This window comes from Mustela nivalis (assembly GCF_964662115.1).
Source record: "Mustela nivalis genome assembly, chromosome: 12".
NCBI classification, from domain to species: domain Eukaryota; kingdom Metazoa; phylum Chordata; class Mammalia; order Carnivora; family Mustelidae; genus Mustela; species Mustela nivalis.
In genome coordinates, this window is record NC_139031.1 from 56,539,086 (window position 1) to 56,552,841 (window position 13,756).

At 34.9% G+C, this 13,756-nt stretch overlaps 1 long non-coding RNA gene across 1 annotated transcript in view; it reads right to left on the reverse strand.

Annotated features, from left to right (window-relative positions):
* Positions 1-300: 300 nt before the first annotated feature.
* LOC309845272 overlaps positions 301-13,756 on the reverse strand; it is a 68,177-nt gene continuing 54,721 nt past the window's right edge. The window contains exon 3 of the long non-coding RNA XR_014301175.1: positions 301-1,818. This is a non-coding gene — a long non-coding RNA (uncharacterized lncRNA). The remainder of the gene's footprint in view (positions 1,819-13,756) is intronic.

Below are 13,756 nucleotides of genomic sequence, written 5' to 3' on the forward strand. Positions count from 1 at the left end.
ATACATTTTGATTCATCAACATAGACTTACACATTTGTCATTTATACTAAATTGAAGAAAAGATTTACAAACAAAATGATGTGTATATTGTAATTCTTTTAAATTTGTGAAATTATACCCATGCGTTTATTTCTTCATATTGAAGTAAGTTATGATCTAGTGCCCTTTCATTTCAGCCTGAAGGACGCTCCTTAATATTTCTTGTAGGGGAGGTTTGATGAAGTCTTAGTTTTAGTATCTGAGAATGAATTACTTTCTATTTCATTTTGGGCATGTTTTTGTAAGCTATGGCATTCTTGGTTAAGTCTTTTTCAGCACTTTGAGAATGCCATCCCATTGCTTTCTGGTCTCCATGATTTCTGGTGAAAAGTCAATCATTAATATTATTGAGATTTGCCAAGAGTTGTACTTGAAACTCAAGTTTGTGGTTTTTTCCCTTGGCACACAGATTCAGGCCAGGTTTCTGCACTTGCTCACTAGTCTACCAAAACTCACTCTTGCCACCATAGGGAGCATGCACGAGGAAGTGCCACAGGGTGTATGGGTGAGGTGCACAGATCCCTGGAGGTACCCCCAGTCACTTGGGGTGATCTGCAGGTGAGGCATCCCCAGTGCTTCAAGGGAAGCTTCTCGATGAAGTCCGCAATGTGGTTATTAGGATCCACATCCCTTTAATACCTTCCAAGAGTCCTATCTGCCACTCTCTCCGCCTCGTTGCCTCCTCAACAGCCAAGACCAAGGTCTATGTGTCTGTTACTTGACGACAGGTGAGCAAAACTCTTCTCAGATTCCTTGGAATATGCTGTCAGATTCCACAGCTGCAAGAGAGGTACTTATGACTGTGGGTGGATGCCAAATTGTTGTTGTCAAGGTGGGGATACATTGAGTAACATCTTAATCAGACATTTTGCTGACATCATCCCACATCATCCATTTTTCTCTTAAATAAATGCTCCTACTACTGTTGTGTGACTTTGGTCAATTTCCAGAGATCTGAAAAATTTGATTTAGACTATTTCTATTTTTGATGTTTCTAAGAAAGCAAGGATTTTCAGAAGTCCTTCCCTCACGATTCCCAAAGTGCTTCTTCTGTTTTATTATTAATATCATTTATGGTCATCCATCGTCTACACTTCAAAATTTAAAACTTAAAATATTTTTGCAGAAGATCTACGCCAATAAGATAAATAAATTTTAGAAATGTAAACTTGATATAGGTATCCCTTATTACTTAAGCTCTTCACATTTTCAGGTCAGATCTTCTGAATAGAGAACAAAGATCTTATGACATCTAGCTCTAAATTCACTATTTTCATGTCTTTTCATACCTCCATTGTACTGTATGCAATGCTTTTTAAACCACTATATACATAGTATGTGATAATTGTTTGCCATCTTTTCCCCCACCACTTTGATGGCTGAGATTACAGAATTCTATGTTTGGAAAAATGCCTCCCCAATAGCATGAACTACTTGAATACATACTTGATGAATACTTCGATGAGAGAGTTAAGAATCATAGACAAGGAAGTTTGGAAAAGGAAGATATTAATAGGGAGATCATGGTTCTAGCTGTTTTTAATCAGAAAAAAAAAACATATTTGGATGATTTTCCTTTCTTCCTTCTCCAGCAAATGATAAATGGCTTTTTTTTTTTTCCTTTTTCTTCCTTGGTAAGGAAAATCCCCTTAGCTTAGTAATGTCTCCAAGTGCACTAAGAGTTAATGGTTCAGAGCTCAAAGGAAAAGTCTTGGCATGGGCAGAGATGGGAGGAGAATTATGCAGCCAAAATATTTCTTTTCATTTTTTCCTCCAACTCTGGGAAGGGAGAAAACATAAAACTGAATATTATATTAAGCATTAAGCAAGAATAATATTCTCACTCTATGATTAAAAGATAATGGTAATATTGTGATGATGTCAATTATGATAAAATAAGTAAATTATGAGAAGTAATCCTGTTTGTAGGAAGTTATACTGGTTGACATGCCATATCTTTTCCATTTGTAGTTTCCCTGCGTTTCTGATTTGTTTCCAACAAAAATCAGTGTTGGTAAGATGAATAAAAACCCAAGCATGGGAAGAAGTTGATGGATAGCTTTGTGTGGCGTGCATGGAAAAATCCTCTTCAGGAAAGAATCCAAATTACTAACTGGAAAAGGGTGGGAAGAATAACTCATGTCAGTAAAAAAAAATTTATGAAAAATCAAAAGGTCAGAACTTTGGATATTTGTAAGTTAAGGTGTATTTTGACTTATCCTGGGGAGATTCAAAAATTACAACTGAACTGAATTACTTCCAGTGAAATTACTTGGCTCGAATAATTTCCTATTTCATTACCTTGCTTGCCATGAGGACAAGTGAAATAGACCAGTGCAACTAGTGAGCCAAATTACACAATATTTTTTGGGAGACCTTGAATCATTACAGTGTAAGCTATATTGTGTCCATATTTCTCTTTGTGTACAATTATTATAATCAACAATTAACTATTCAAAGTAACCAAAACTTATCTTAAACTCTTTTATACCTTTTCTTTTATATTTAGAAATGTAGTATAATTTATCATACAAGGAGAGATATTTATGTGTGACAGAGCAATTCATTAGTTTAAGATCCAGAATTTAAAAAAAAAAAAAAACTACAGATAATAAAAGCTGGCTTTTCTATCACTTTATTTGTAATACTTATAATTGATTAAAATAATTAATATAATATGCTGGGTAAGTTTTTATCTACCAGGTAGCTTGTATGTAGGAAAACACATGTGTTGAAAACATAAATCTGAAATGTATTACATCCTTTTCTTTTGATATCCCAGTTATTATAAATATAATATATAATTATTATATGTGATATGATATATTCTTTTTAGTTCAGTTTATTTACTTTGAATGTCATATACATACAAATATATACATACATACCTTTTCAATTTGCAACTGTAATATATATTATTAAACATAAATGCTCAATGAAGAATGTATGAAGATGCTGAAACATGGGGTAATTATTGGTAGCTCTCTATTTTTTTAAGATTTTAATTATTTATTTGACACAGAGAGAGAGATCACAAGTAGGCAGAGAGTCAGGCAGAGAGAGAGGGGGAAGCAGGCTCCCTGCTGAGCAGAGAGCCCAATGCAGGGCTTGATGCCCAGACCCTGGGATCATGACCTGAGCCAAAGGCAGAGGCTTTAACCCACTGAGCCACCCAGGTGCCCTTGGTAGCTCTTTAACAAAAATATGCTTTTATTCTTTTTTCTTTGTGTAGATTATCATGCCAAAATAATTTTATACAAACTCCTTATAACCTTTTATTAACTTAAAGTATTAATAACATTTTTCTAAGTCACTAAATTTTTTATATTACTTTTTTTGTATTTTAATAATTATACTATTTTTATATTATTCTTTTTTGTTCCAGTACTTAAAATATTCTACGTTGTCCCCAGAGGCAAAATTGCTAACCCTTCTCCATATATATATATAAAGTATTACTAATCCCCCTTTATAGTGAGGAAAGTGAGTTACACAGCCCTTAATTTATTTCCAGGTTCACATAGCTAGCAAGAAGTTAAGCTGAACTTAGAACACAAGAATGTTTGACTTCATGTTCAGCCCACCTCTTTACTTCCCCTTCCTCCACATATTTTTGATCAGGGGTTTAACAATGAGAAGATCCCTTCCCACAAGAAAAGGAAATGACTGTCTCTGACCCCTTAGAGCTTAATGCCTATTGGTCTTCTAATCAAACAATGTACCGTGGTTGACTGAAAATGGAGTTATATTTCTCCTAACACTATATAGAAACATAAAGACAAGGACTGTCAGAAAAGGAAATAGCTGTCTTAGGGAGAATCTTGGCCTGGGGACAGGGCAGGGAGTGACAGTTGTCGACTAAGTTATGGAGCAGAAGAACTCCCCTAGAGAAAGGCTATGGATTTAAAATAAACAAGCAAATCATCATAGAAGGCAAGTAGTGGTGGAAACAGCAGTCAGCATCAGGACATTGTGGCCAGATGTAAGCTAGGAAATGAACTCAAAATTAGATTTAGAAAGACCGTTTTCCTAAGACAGATTAATGTTTGGAATAGGTGGGCGTTTAAATCCTTAGGTTACAAGTAGATTAAAAAGGTACTACTCCAGTTGGTTTTAGTTTTAGAAAGGGGAGCAATCAAAGAAAAGACATATTACTGCCCTAGATGGTGGCTACAGTAGTGGCTAAATTTATAAAAACAACATTAAGACATAGGGGCACGTACCTAGGGTATTGTTAGAATGCAAGCAGAGAGAAGCCCCAAGGTACAGCAGGACTGAGTTAACTTCTCTGGTTTATGTCTCCTTATATCATTACTGACCAACCTCAGAATTGGTTCTGTACCCAGGAAATGCCTGAACATACAGATGTCCCCTGAGTCAGCTATATGAAGGGAAGATGATGTATCCAAATATCAGATAGATCACTACAATAAACAGGAACAACAGAAAAAATAAAAAAGAAAATTAAGATTTTGAGAAACACCCATGGGGCCTTTCTTCCTTTCTTAAATTTCTGAATGACTAATTTGTCCCTGGACACCACGAACATCAATTACTCATTCCAAAACTGCCTAGAACATTTTTTTGAGTTTCTTAAAAACATTTTTCAATCATTAGTCCCAGTTTATATAAGCAGATTTTAGATATAGCTCCTCTGAGCTTTCTTATTTTATGATATACAGGATGCTACATTTTTGAATTGGGTAAATTCCCATTTGCTCTCTATTCAGGCCTCCCAGGATCTTGTTCGGTAACGATGAAGAAAAGCAATCTGACTCCGTAGAGGTTTCATGTACGTTATGGTAAATTACCGCATTCTCATAAATGTTGACTTGGGCTACCCTAGACAAGAAGCAAAAAGAGATATCCCACAGAATGTCAGCAACTGCGGATACAAAATCTCCAGTTAGATCCAAGAGGGAGAGAGTGGCATGTACTACAGCAAAGTGATTTCACTATAGCTGTCATATTCTATAGTATATTATTGCGGTCAAGAGCATAGATTCTCAAAGGTAGGATAACCGAATTTCAACCTCGGCTCTGCTATTTACTAGCTGTGTGCGATCTAGCAAAGTTCCTTAACTTCTCTGCATCTCTGCTTATTTATTAGAAAAATGAATATATAACTGAAGGACCTATTTCAAAAGCTATAATGACACTTAAAGGAATGAACATATGTAAAGTGCTTTGAACAGAACATTGCAATAATTATTATTATAATTGTACACTGTATTATATGTTATAAGTATTATGTTATTATTGTTGTTGTTACTTGTGGTTGGTGACATACTACACAGGTTTTGGCAGTAAATAATCGTAGCATGGCCAAACCAGAAGTGTGCCCATTTTCTGCTCCTGTATCTAGAATTTTACAAAAACTCAACTGAGACTCCTTAAACTCACTGACTAGTTTGTACTGAAAATTACTTGCAGGTAGAACTGACATTTTGATTAACCTAATACCAGTTTGATTAATATCAGTCTTGAACAGGAGGGCTCTTACTCTGCCTTCTATAATGTAAATGTTCTCCTAACATACCCTCCTTTGCCACATTATGCAAAGTACGGAGTACATATGCAAAGATATCTCTCATCAAGTTTGATTTAATCAGGGTCAGAATTAGCTTTTGGCTCTTCTCCAGAAATCATATTTGACATCAGTTTTTCTCCTAGTTGTATCATCCTTCCACTCATATTGTTTGAATTTAGGGTGAATCAAACCCCTATGCTGCCCCATTATTTTGTAAGTTTTTGAGTTGATAGACAAGATGAACACCACTTCTTTGCTTCTCTTACTTAGTGAACTACCTATTTTACTTGTATTGCTTCCAGTTAAAAAGTGACCTCATGCTTGCTGACACATGTTCAGTGATTGTACAAGAAATGTTGATATTTTGTCTTTCGTGCGTTGTTGGTTTCCTTTTCTCACTCTTTCCCACTTCCACCCTCCAATGTCTTTGAAGCCACTGTCCATTTGACATGAAAAATGTACTTATAGTCTTGTGGCTAATTATTTCAAGGAGAGGTGAAAAAAAATCTTGAATATGGCATGATGAACTCCATCTGCTTCAGCTAAAGCAATTGCACTCTTCAGAATTTCTTTGCAATGACTTTTCAGCATTTTCTTTTGCTAAACATTGTATTCTCTTCCTCCAGTGCTGGACTGATCTTTGTCTATCTCTTCAGAGAATTAACCCTATCCCACAGCACATTTTTAAAAATCATAAACTTTTCCTGTGGAATTTTATGGAACTGAAGGTCTTTGCTTGTTTTACCAAATTATTACTACCTGTAACATCATTATTCTGGTCTTTGGCTTCTGGCTGTCTCACTCTCCTTCACAAAAGTGAATAATCGCACAGTGGTTGACTATCTCATTCAAGAGTTGAGGTGAAGAGCTATAGCTGGGGCTTGAGGCCAGACTGAGAACTACCTCATATCATTGGTATATATATGATTATTATCTCTGCTACCCTGCTTCATATCAGGAATGTTTCTCCTCTTGCAATCAGACAGGAATATTTGCAGTAAAACTCTTAAAGAGTTTTGCAACTAACCCCAAGGCTCGGACTGGATCCTACATGTGCTACCTGGTATTTATATAATCTTAGATAAGTTATTTAGACTCCTTATCCTCAGATTTCTCATGTTAATGAGGATAATTAATATCATATTATTCCTGGTATAGTTGTTATAAGGATTGATTGAGATAATTTAGTGTTCCATATAATGCCTGACACATAGAAATATCAATAAACAATAATCATTATTAATTTTGAAAATAAGCCCTCTTCAAAAGTCTTTGTGAAACTAGTAATTTAGATTAAATTTTCTCATATTAGGATATAAATAGAGAACTAGAATTAGTTGATGTCTAGAAGTAAATAGAACTTTAAGAATAAATATATGACTTTCCAACCTTTTTTGCTTACACCCTAAAGTTAAAGCACCTGAGGAAAAAAAGACAAAATAGCAATAATATTATTTAATTTTTACGAGGTCTAAGAATTAAAAATATGTCAACTGCCCAGGTCAGAATGCATTCACTTCTTGGTGATCTGTCCCACTACATTATCATTGCATTTTCTGAATTTTTATACATATTCTATACCTAATAAGTTAGTAGTAAAGTATTATACTCTTGAGTTTTTAAAATAATTGTTCCACATGTTATTTTTACCTGTGTTAGGTAATATAGCCCCAATGGGAGCCTTTGGAAGACAGATGTGTATCTTAAGCTTTAAAACAAGACACCCTTACCTCCTCATCTGGTTTGACTCTATATGTGGAGATTATGTAAACTACTATGGCTCATTCTGGTCATTCTTTAGTCTGAGAATATTGATTACATGGTGGACCTGGATCTCTCTTCAGGGGAAGGCTTGTTGCCAGTGTAACTGGGAATGCTATTGGTGAACAGTGTTTAATTGTCAGCCATTGTAGGGATGCCTCAAATATAGAGAATTGCCTTGCCCAAGGTCATGATCCTTGTTAGAGTGGCCACCCTTCTCTTTGAGGCATCCCTGACCACCGTAACTAAAATTGCAACTTTGTTTCCTGTTTCTTTCTCTCTATAGCATTGCTACATGACATCCTTGATATTTGATTTGTGTGTTGTCTTTCCCCTTTAGTGTGGCAGCTCAAAGAAGGCAACGTTCATAGATTATTTTGTATCCCAAGTTCTCAGAAAAGTACGTGGAACATAATACTTGTTCAATAATTGTTTATTAAATAGTTATGAGCTCTAGAGTTAATATGCTACCCTCTGTTGAGAGAGAAGGGTAAAATAGACAATATTCAATAAAATAAACAAAAGTTGTGCTTTTATTTTGAATTTTCTCCAAGTTCAGATTCGGTAATAAATGATGCTTGACTGTAATAATGAAGCTCTAATTTGTTTCCCCCTTGGTTATTGATCCATGAATGTTTACTTAGTCAAAATCCAGGAGAAGAGAAAATATGTGTGGGAGTTATTATAGCTCCTTTTTTATATGGAGCTGTCCAAGACCACTCAGCTATCTCTATCATTTAAAAAAATGTGTCTGCTTTCTGCTTCCTAAATTAGGCTTCAAATCTTTTTATACATATTTAACTCTTCATCATCTCACAATGTGACTTCACACTCAGAACTCCCTTTTTAAATAAAGACCAATTTTTTCAATAGGTTTTTCATTCAAATCCTCCCAAGACGTAGCTTTATAAATTCCCCTCCTTTGTCCCTGCTCTGCCTATCAGGCATAGCAAATTATGAGCACATGAGACTCTGCCTCTCTGTGCAATCAGGCTTCTAGGTCATTGATCGCAGAATGTGCCCAGCAAAATGTTCCTTGACTTCTGGGAGTGGGAGTTAGTTTAAAATATTCTTGTAAAAAAATTTGGGGGGGGTATATTTTACATATAAAATACATTCATTTCAAGTAAATGGTGTAATCATTACTAATGTTACTGAGGTGTGTAACCTTCAACAAAAATCTATTTTAGAAGGATTTGTAGTCCTCCAATAAGATCGCTTTTTCCCATTTGTGGTTAATCCCCTTCTTATTTCTAGCTTCAGGCAACCATTTCTGTAAACATTTCTCTAAAATATTTGTCTTTTTCTAGATACTTCCTGAAAATAGAATATACCATCTGTGGTGTCTTGTGTCTGGCTTCTTTCACTCAGCATAATGTCTTAAAGTGTATTCATGACATTATATATGTCAATAATTTCTATTACTGAATAATATTTCATTGTATGTATATGCCACATTTTGTCTATCCATCTATTTTGTCTATCCAATGGATGGGCAGTTTTCAACTTTCAGATATGATGAATAAGATAAATATGACCATGTCCTTTTCAGGATATATGTTCTTAGTTCTCTTGTGCAGATATTTAGGAGAGAATTGCTCAATCATATGATAGTTTTATATTTAACTTCTTGAGAAACTGCCAGACACTGTCCAAAGGGTGCCAGTTCCATTCTCACAGCGTGCTTCTCCACATTCCCTCAACATTTGTTATTGTCTTTCTTATTTATTGTAGTCATCCTTGTAGAATGAAATGATACCTTATTGTGCATTTAATTTGCATTGTTGTAGACAGGGATATGGGAATAAGCCAAGTTAAACATCAAAGACCCTGCTATTTTTACTGATGTTCAGTATTTTTTTCTAGAATAATCACTATTCAGGTTGTGAGAAGCATTTCGTTAATTTCTAGAGTTCTTAAAGCATTGATTTTGTTGATAATGTGTTGTTTTTGTGGAGATTTACAAAGTTCTTACTCCACGAAACCACAAGACCTGTCTCAAGTCTAAAATACTGTGATGAGTTTTAACCTTATAAAATCTATTCTTATTTAGAGATTTCTTATTTCTCCCCATACATTTTCCTCTTTTCTATTAAACTTCTCAAAATTTAAATTTCTCTTCATTAGAAATTTATTTTTTTAAGATTTTATTTATTTGACAGACAGAGATCACAAGTAGGCAGAGAGGCAGGCAGAGAGAGAGGGGGAAGCAGGCTCCCTGCTGAGCAGAGAGCCTGATAAAGGGCTTGATCCCAGGACCCTGAGATCATGACCTGAGCAGAAGGCAGAGGCTTAACCCACTGAGGCACTCAGGCACCCCCAGAAATTTATTTGATAAAAGTGTTTCCTAGCCAATTGTCTAGCCACTATGTGTTAAATAATGGTTATCTTCTCCACATCCTTACCATCACTTGTTACCAATATTTTTTATGATATAAGTATTTTTCAAGTTTATATTTTTGTTAAAAATGACACATTTATTTAAACATTTTTTTAAACACAGTAAAGTTAGAAGAGCAAATAATAGCCCACTGAAATGTTGAAATGCCACTCAAGTACTGTTATCTGCATACTGCATGACTTATCTATTTCTCTATTTGCTTGTGTTTCTAAAATTTCATGTGGGTGTGATTTTTACATGATCCCACTGGCCAGTGAACACAGAGGCATTCAATAATCACATGCAAACCTTTTCAACTTTTTTTATGGGGAAAATGCCATGATGATAATGATAATAGTAATAGAGATAGTAACAAAGACTTACACTGTTTCTATATGTAGCAGGTTCTGTCCTAAATATATATTGACTTATTTAATCTTTATATTCACTCTCTGAGGTAGGAACTACCATGATCTCCATTTTGTAGGCAAAGAAACTGAGGTACAGAAGGGTTAAATAACTTGTCTGTTTCACTCAACTAGAAAATACCAGAGCTGGAGTTTTAGCTCCAGAATCTTTATTGCTATTGATTCCTTGATTGCATGAGTTAACTAGGACACAGAGGGGTTGAAAGAGTTGTTCAACCAGTTACTGGTAAAACTGAGAGTTTGGTTCACTCAGATTCTAGAGGTGACAGGGTAACTATTGGTCAACCCACATACCTGAGGGTTTAAGATAGTTCTTACTAGGAAGAGACTATCTGGACTTAAGCTGTGTTTTTTCCCTGCCTACTTGCCTATAGGGGAGGGTGATAAACAGTTCAGATATACCCAGCCAGAAGAACATTGCTGTAGCAACAGGAGTTTCAATTCCAAGATGAGGTATCAAAACATCTCACCTCAGTCGCAATCTGCCTATGGCAACATCCTAGGCATAGAGGCAGGACCACACCAAGCATACAGAGAGATGCTGGAAAAAGTATCCCTATCAACCACATGCGTGGGCATCTGTGCCTTTCTGAATAAACTGGCAGTCCACTGTGACTGGTATGATACCCTAGAGTCTAGAGACATAGATGGCTCTTGCATCCTACCAAGTCTATGCATGATGGCAGCATACACACTGATTATGTCACTCACAACTATTGGCCGGTTCAGATATACAGAGCTTTCTAGATTACCCTAAGTGACCACCCCAGACAAAACATCCCCTTTCCCTCCTCAAAACTCAAGAAGCCTTCTGGCCATCCTACCCAGTCAGCATACAGAGCTGAAAGAGGCCCAGTTGAGATCTCTCCAAATTTTCTCTTTTATTATTATTCATCTGCATAAAACTTGTATGTCCATTTCTCCATACTATGTCTGGCATAGTTTTTATGTGATCACTCCAGCCAGTGAATGCATTGACAGGTTACAAATAGTGACAGTTTATAAGAATTGTCTATGTTTCTAAACATTTGTTTACTTTAACTATTGAATATAAGCTTGGGACTTCCTCAACAGGTAATGTTAAACATATGTCACTGATTTTTGAACTCAATACAAGACAATAAAGTATTCAGGAAAATCACATGAAACTCAGAGTATCACAGGGAAATACTTTGGAAGGATCTGCTTATGCCTTCTGTAATATGTATTTAATCAGATAACATTATATATTACCGTTTCAAGAGTTTTATCATTGAGTTTATTTAGTGATAACTATGGAATAAATGTTCTATTATATTTACCATAATATGCATGACTAAGCAGATTAGACATAATTGACACATGCTAGATAATATCACTATTAGAATGATATATTTTATATATGAGCTAAGTTTGAGGAGACATAGTGACATTATTTTTTACCCAGTTATATTTCACTGGACTTCCGAATCTGGTAGCAAACTTTACCGGGGGACTTGGTAACAACAACAGAGTTAAGGAAATTGTTTCCCTTGGCTCTTCACCCAAAGCACTCTGTAATATGGTACTACCCTACACATCCATGTAGTTCAGTGATGTGGCCATTCCTTCCTCTACACCTGTCTGCAGTGACAATTCTTGACAGACCCTTTATGATGAATTGCATTTTGCCTTTTTGTTTATATAGGAGAATCCAATAGAACATAGTTTCGAGTCTTCTGTTGTGATTCCCATCCAGTAACATAATCAAGTCAGATATTTAGAAAGGATATAGGCCATGTTTTTCTTTATCTGTTGTAAGAACATTAAATAGATCTTCCCAAATATGTCTTCTGTCTTCTATAGATTATTATAATAAATCATTTTGAGATATTTAATTTCCTAAATCTACAAAAATATTATCTCCCTGTGTTACAGAATTGTTAATACACCTTGTGTATTTGGATTTCCTCATCCATGACTGGGGAGATTCCTATCCCAGAGTGAAGATTTACCAACAGATAACTGAGAGAGAAAAAATGATGAATAAATGGGTATCTATTATAGGTGTTTGCTTTTGTGGTTGTTTTAAGATGTAAGAGAAGTGGCAGATGGCAATTCAACGTTAAAGAAGAAGATGTTATAAAAAAGGACAGAAACATTTAAAAATCATAGTGGTCTAAGTTCATTTAAAGCAATGTTTTCCCAAGTGTGGTCCTCAGAACAGCAGTACCATTCAAAAAATTGTTTCATTTCACCTAAGTTATCAAATTTGCAGGCATAGAATTATTTATAATATTCTTTTATAACCCCTTTAGTATCTGATGGAACTGGTAGTAATGGCCCCTGTTTCGTTTCATATACTAGTAATTTGTATCTTTTCTCTCTCTCTCTCTCTCTCTCTCTTTCTCTCTCTCTTGTGTGTGTGTGTGTGTGGCTAGCTATGTCTATGTATTTTATTGATCTTTTAAAAGAACCAGTTTTTGGCTTCACTGGTTTTATCTAATTTTTTCCTGCTTTTAATTTAATTTGTTTCTGCTCTTGTTTTTCTTATTTCTTATTTTTTGTTTACATGGATTTAATTTGCCCTTTTCTTCTAGTTTCCTAATGTGGAATCTCGTGTTTCTGAATTTAAAGCTTTTTTCTTTTTTGATACATGCATTCAATGCCATAAATTTCTTTGTGAATATTGTCATCTCTGGATTGTACAAATTTTGATGTGCTGTATTTTTATTTTTACTTAGTTCAAAATATATTTTAATTTCTCTTGAGATTTCTTATTTGGGTAATGTATTATTTAGTAGTTGTCTAATCTCCAAATATTGGGGGGAATTTCCAGCTATATTCTGTTGTTTATCTTTACTTTCATTCCATTGTGGACTAAGAGCATACTTTCTTTGAATTCTCTTCCTTTAAATTTGTTACGGTGTGTTACCTGGCCAAGAACATGATCTATATGAGTGAATATTCTTTATGAGCTTGAAAAGAATATGCATTCTGATGCTGTTGGATGAAATATTTTATAAGTGTCGATTAGATCCAATTGATTGGTGGTGCTGTTCAGTTCAACTATATGCTTGCTGATTTTCTGCATGCTGGAGCGGTCAGTTTCCAGTAGAGGGTAGTTGAAGTTTATAACAAGTAGTAGGTATATCTATTTCTCCGTGATGTTCAGTCAGCTTTTGTCTTGAGTATTTTGACATTCTGTTCTCAGGTGCATAAACTTTAAAGATTGTTATGCCTTCCTGGAAAATTGATCCTTTTATGCTTACATAATGTCTCCTTTATCCCCGATGATTTTCCTTACTCTGAAGTATGCTTTATGTGGACTAAATATCATTACTCTTTCTTTTGATTAGTACTAGCATGGCGTATTTTTCAAAAGCCCCTTGTTTTCAACCTATTTAAGGCTTAAATTCTATGATATTTGTAACCATTTTCTTCCATGGGTCTTGTTCTGATTTTGTCTTGTTTTATCCCTTACTGGTTTTTAACCCTTTTCTGGTTTAGTTCAGCATTTAATATGACTCCATTTTCTCATTTCTCTTAGCATATTGATTGTAATCCTTGAAAAAAAATTTTAGAGGATGTAGAATGTCAACACACATTTATAAGTAATCAAAGCCCATTTTTGCATAGTGCTATAATGTTCATGGGTGG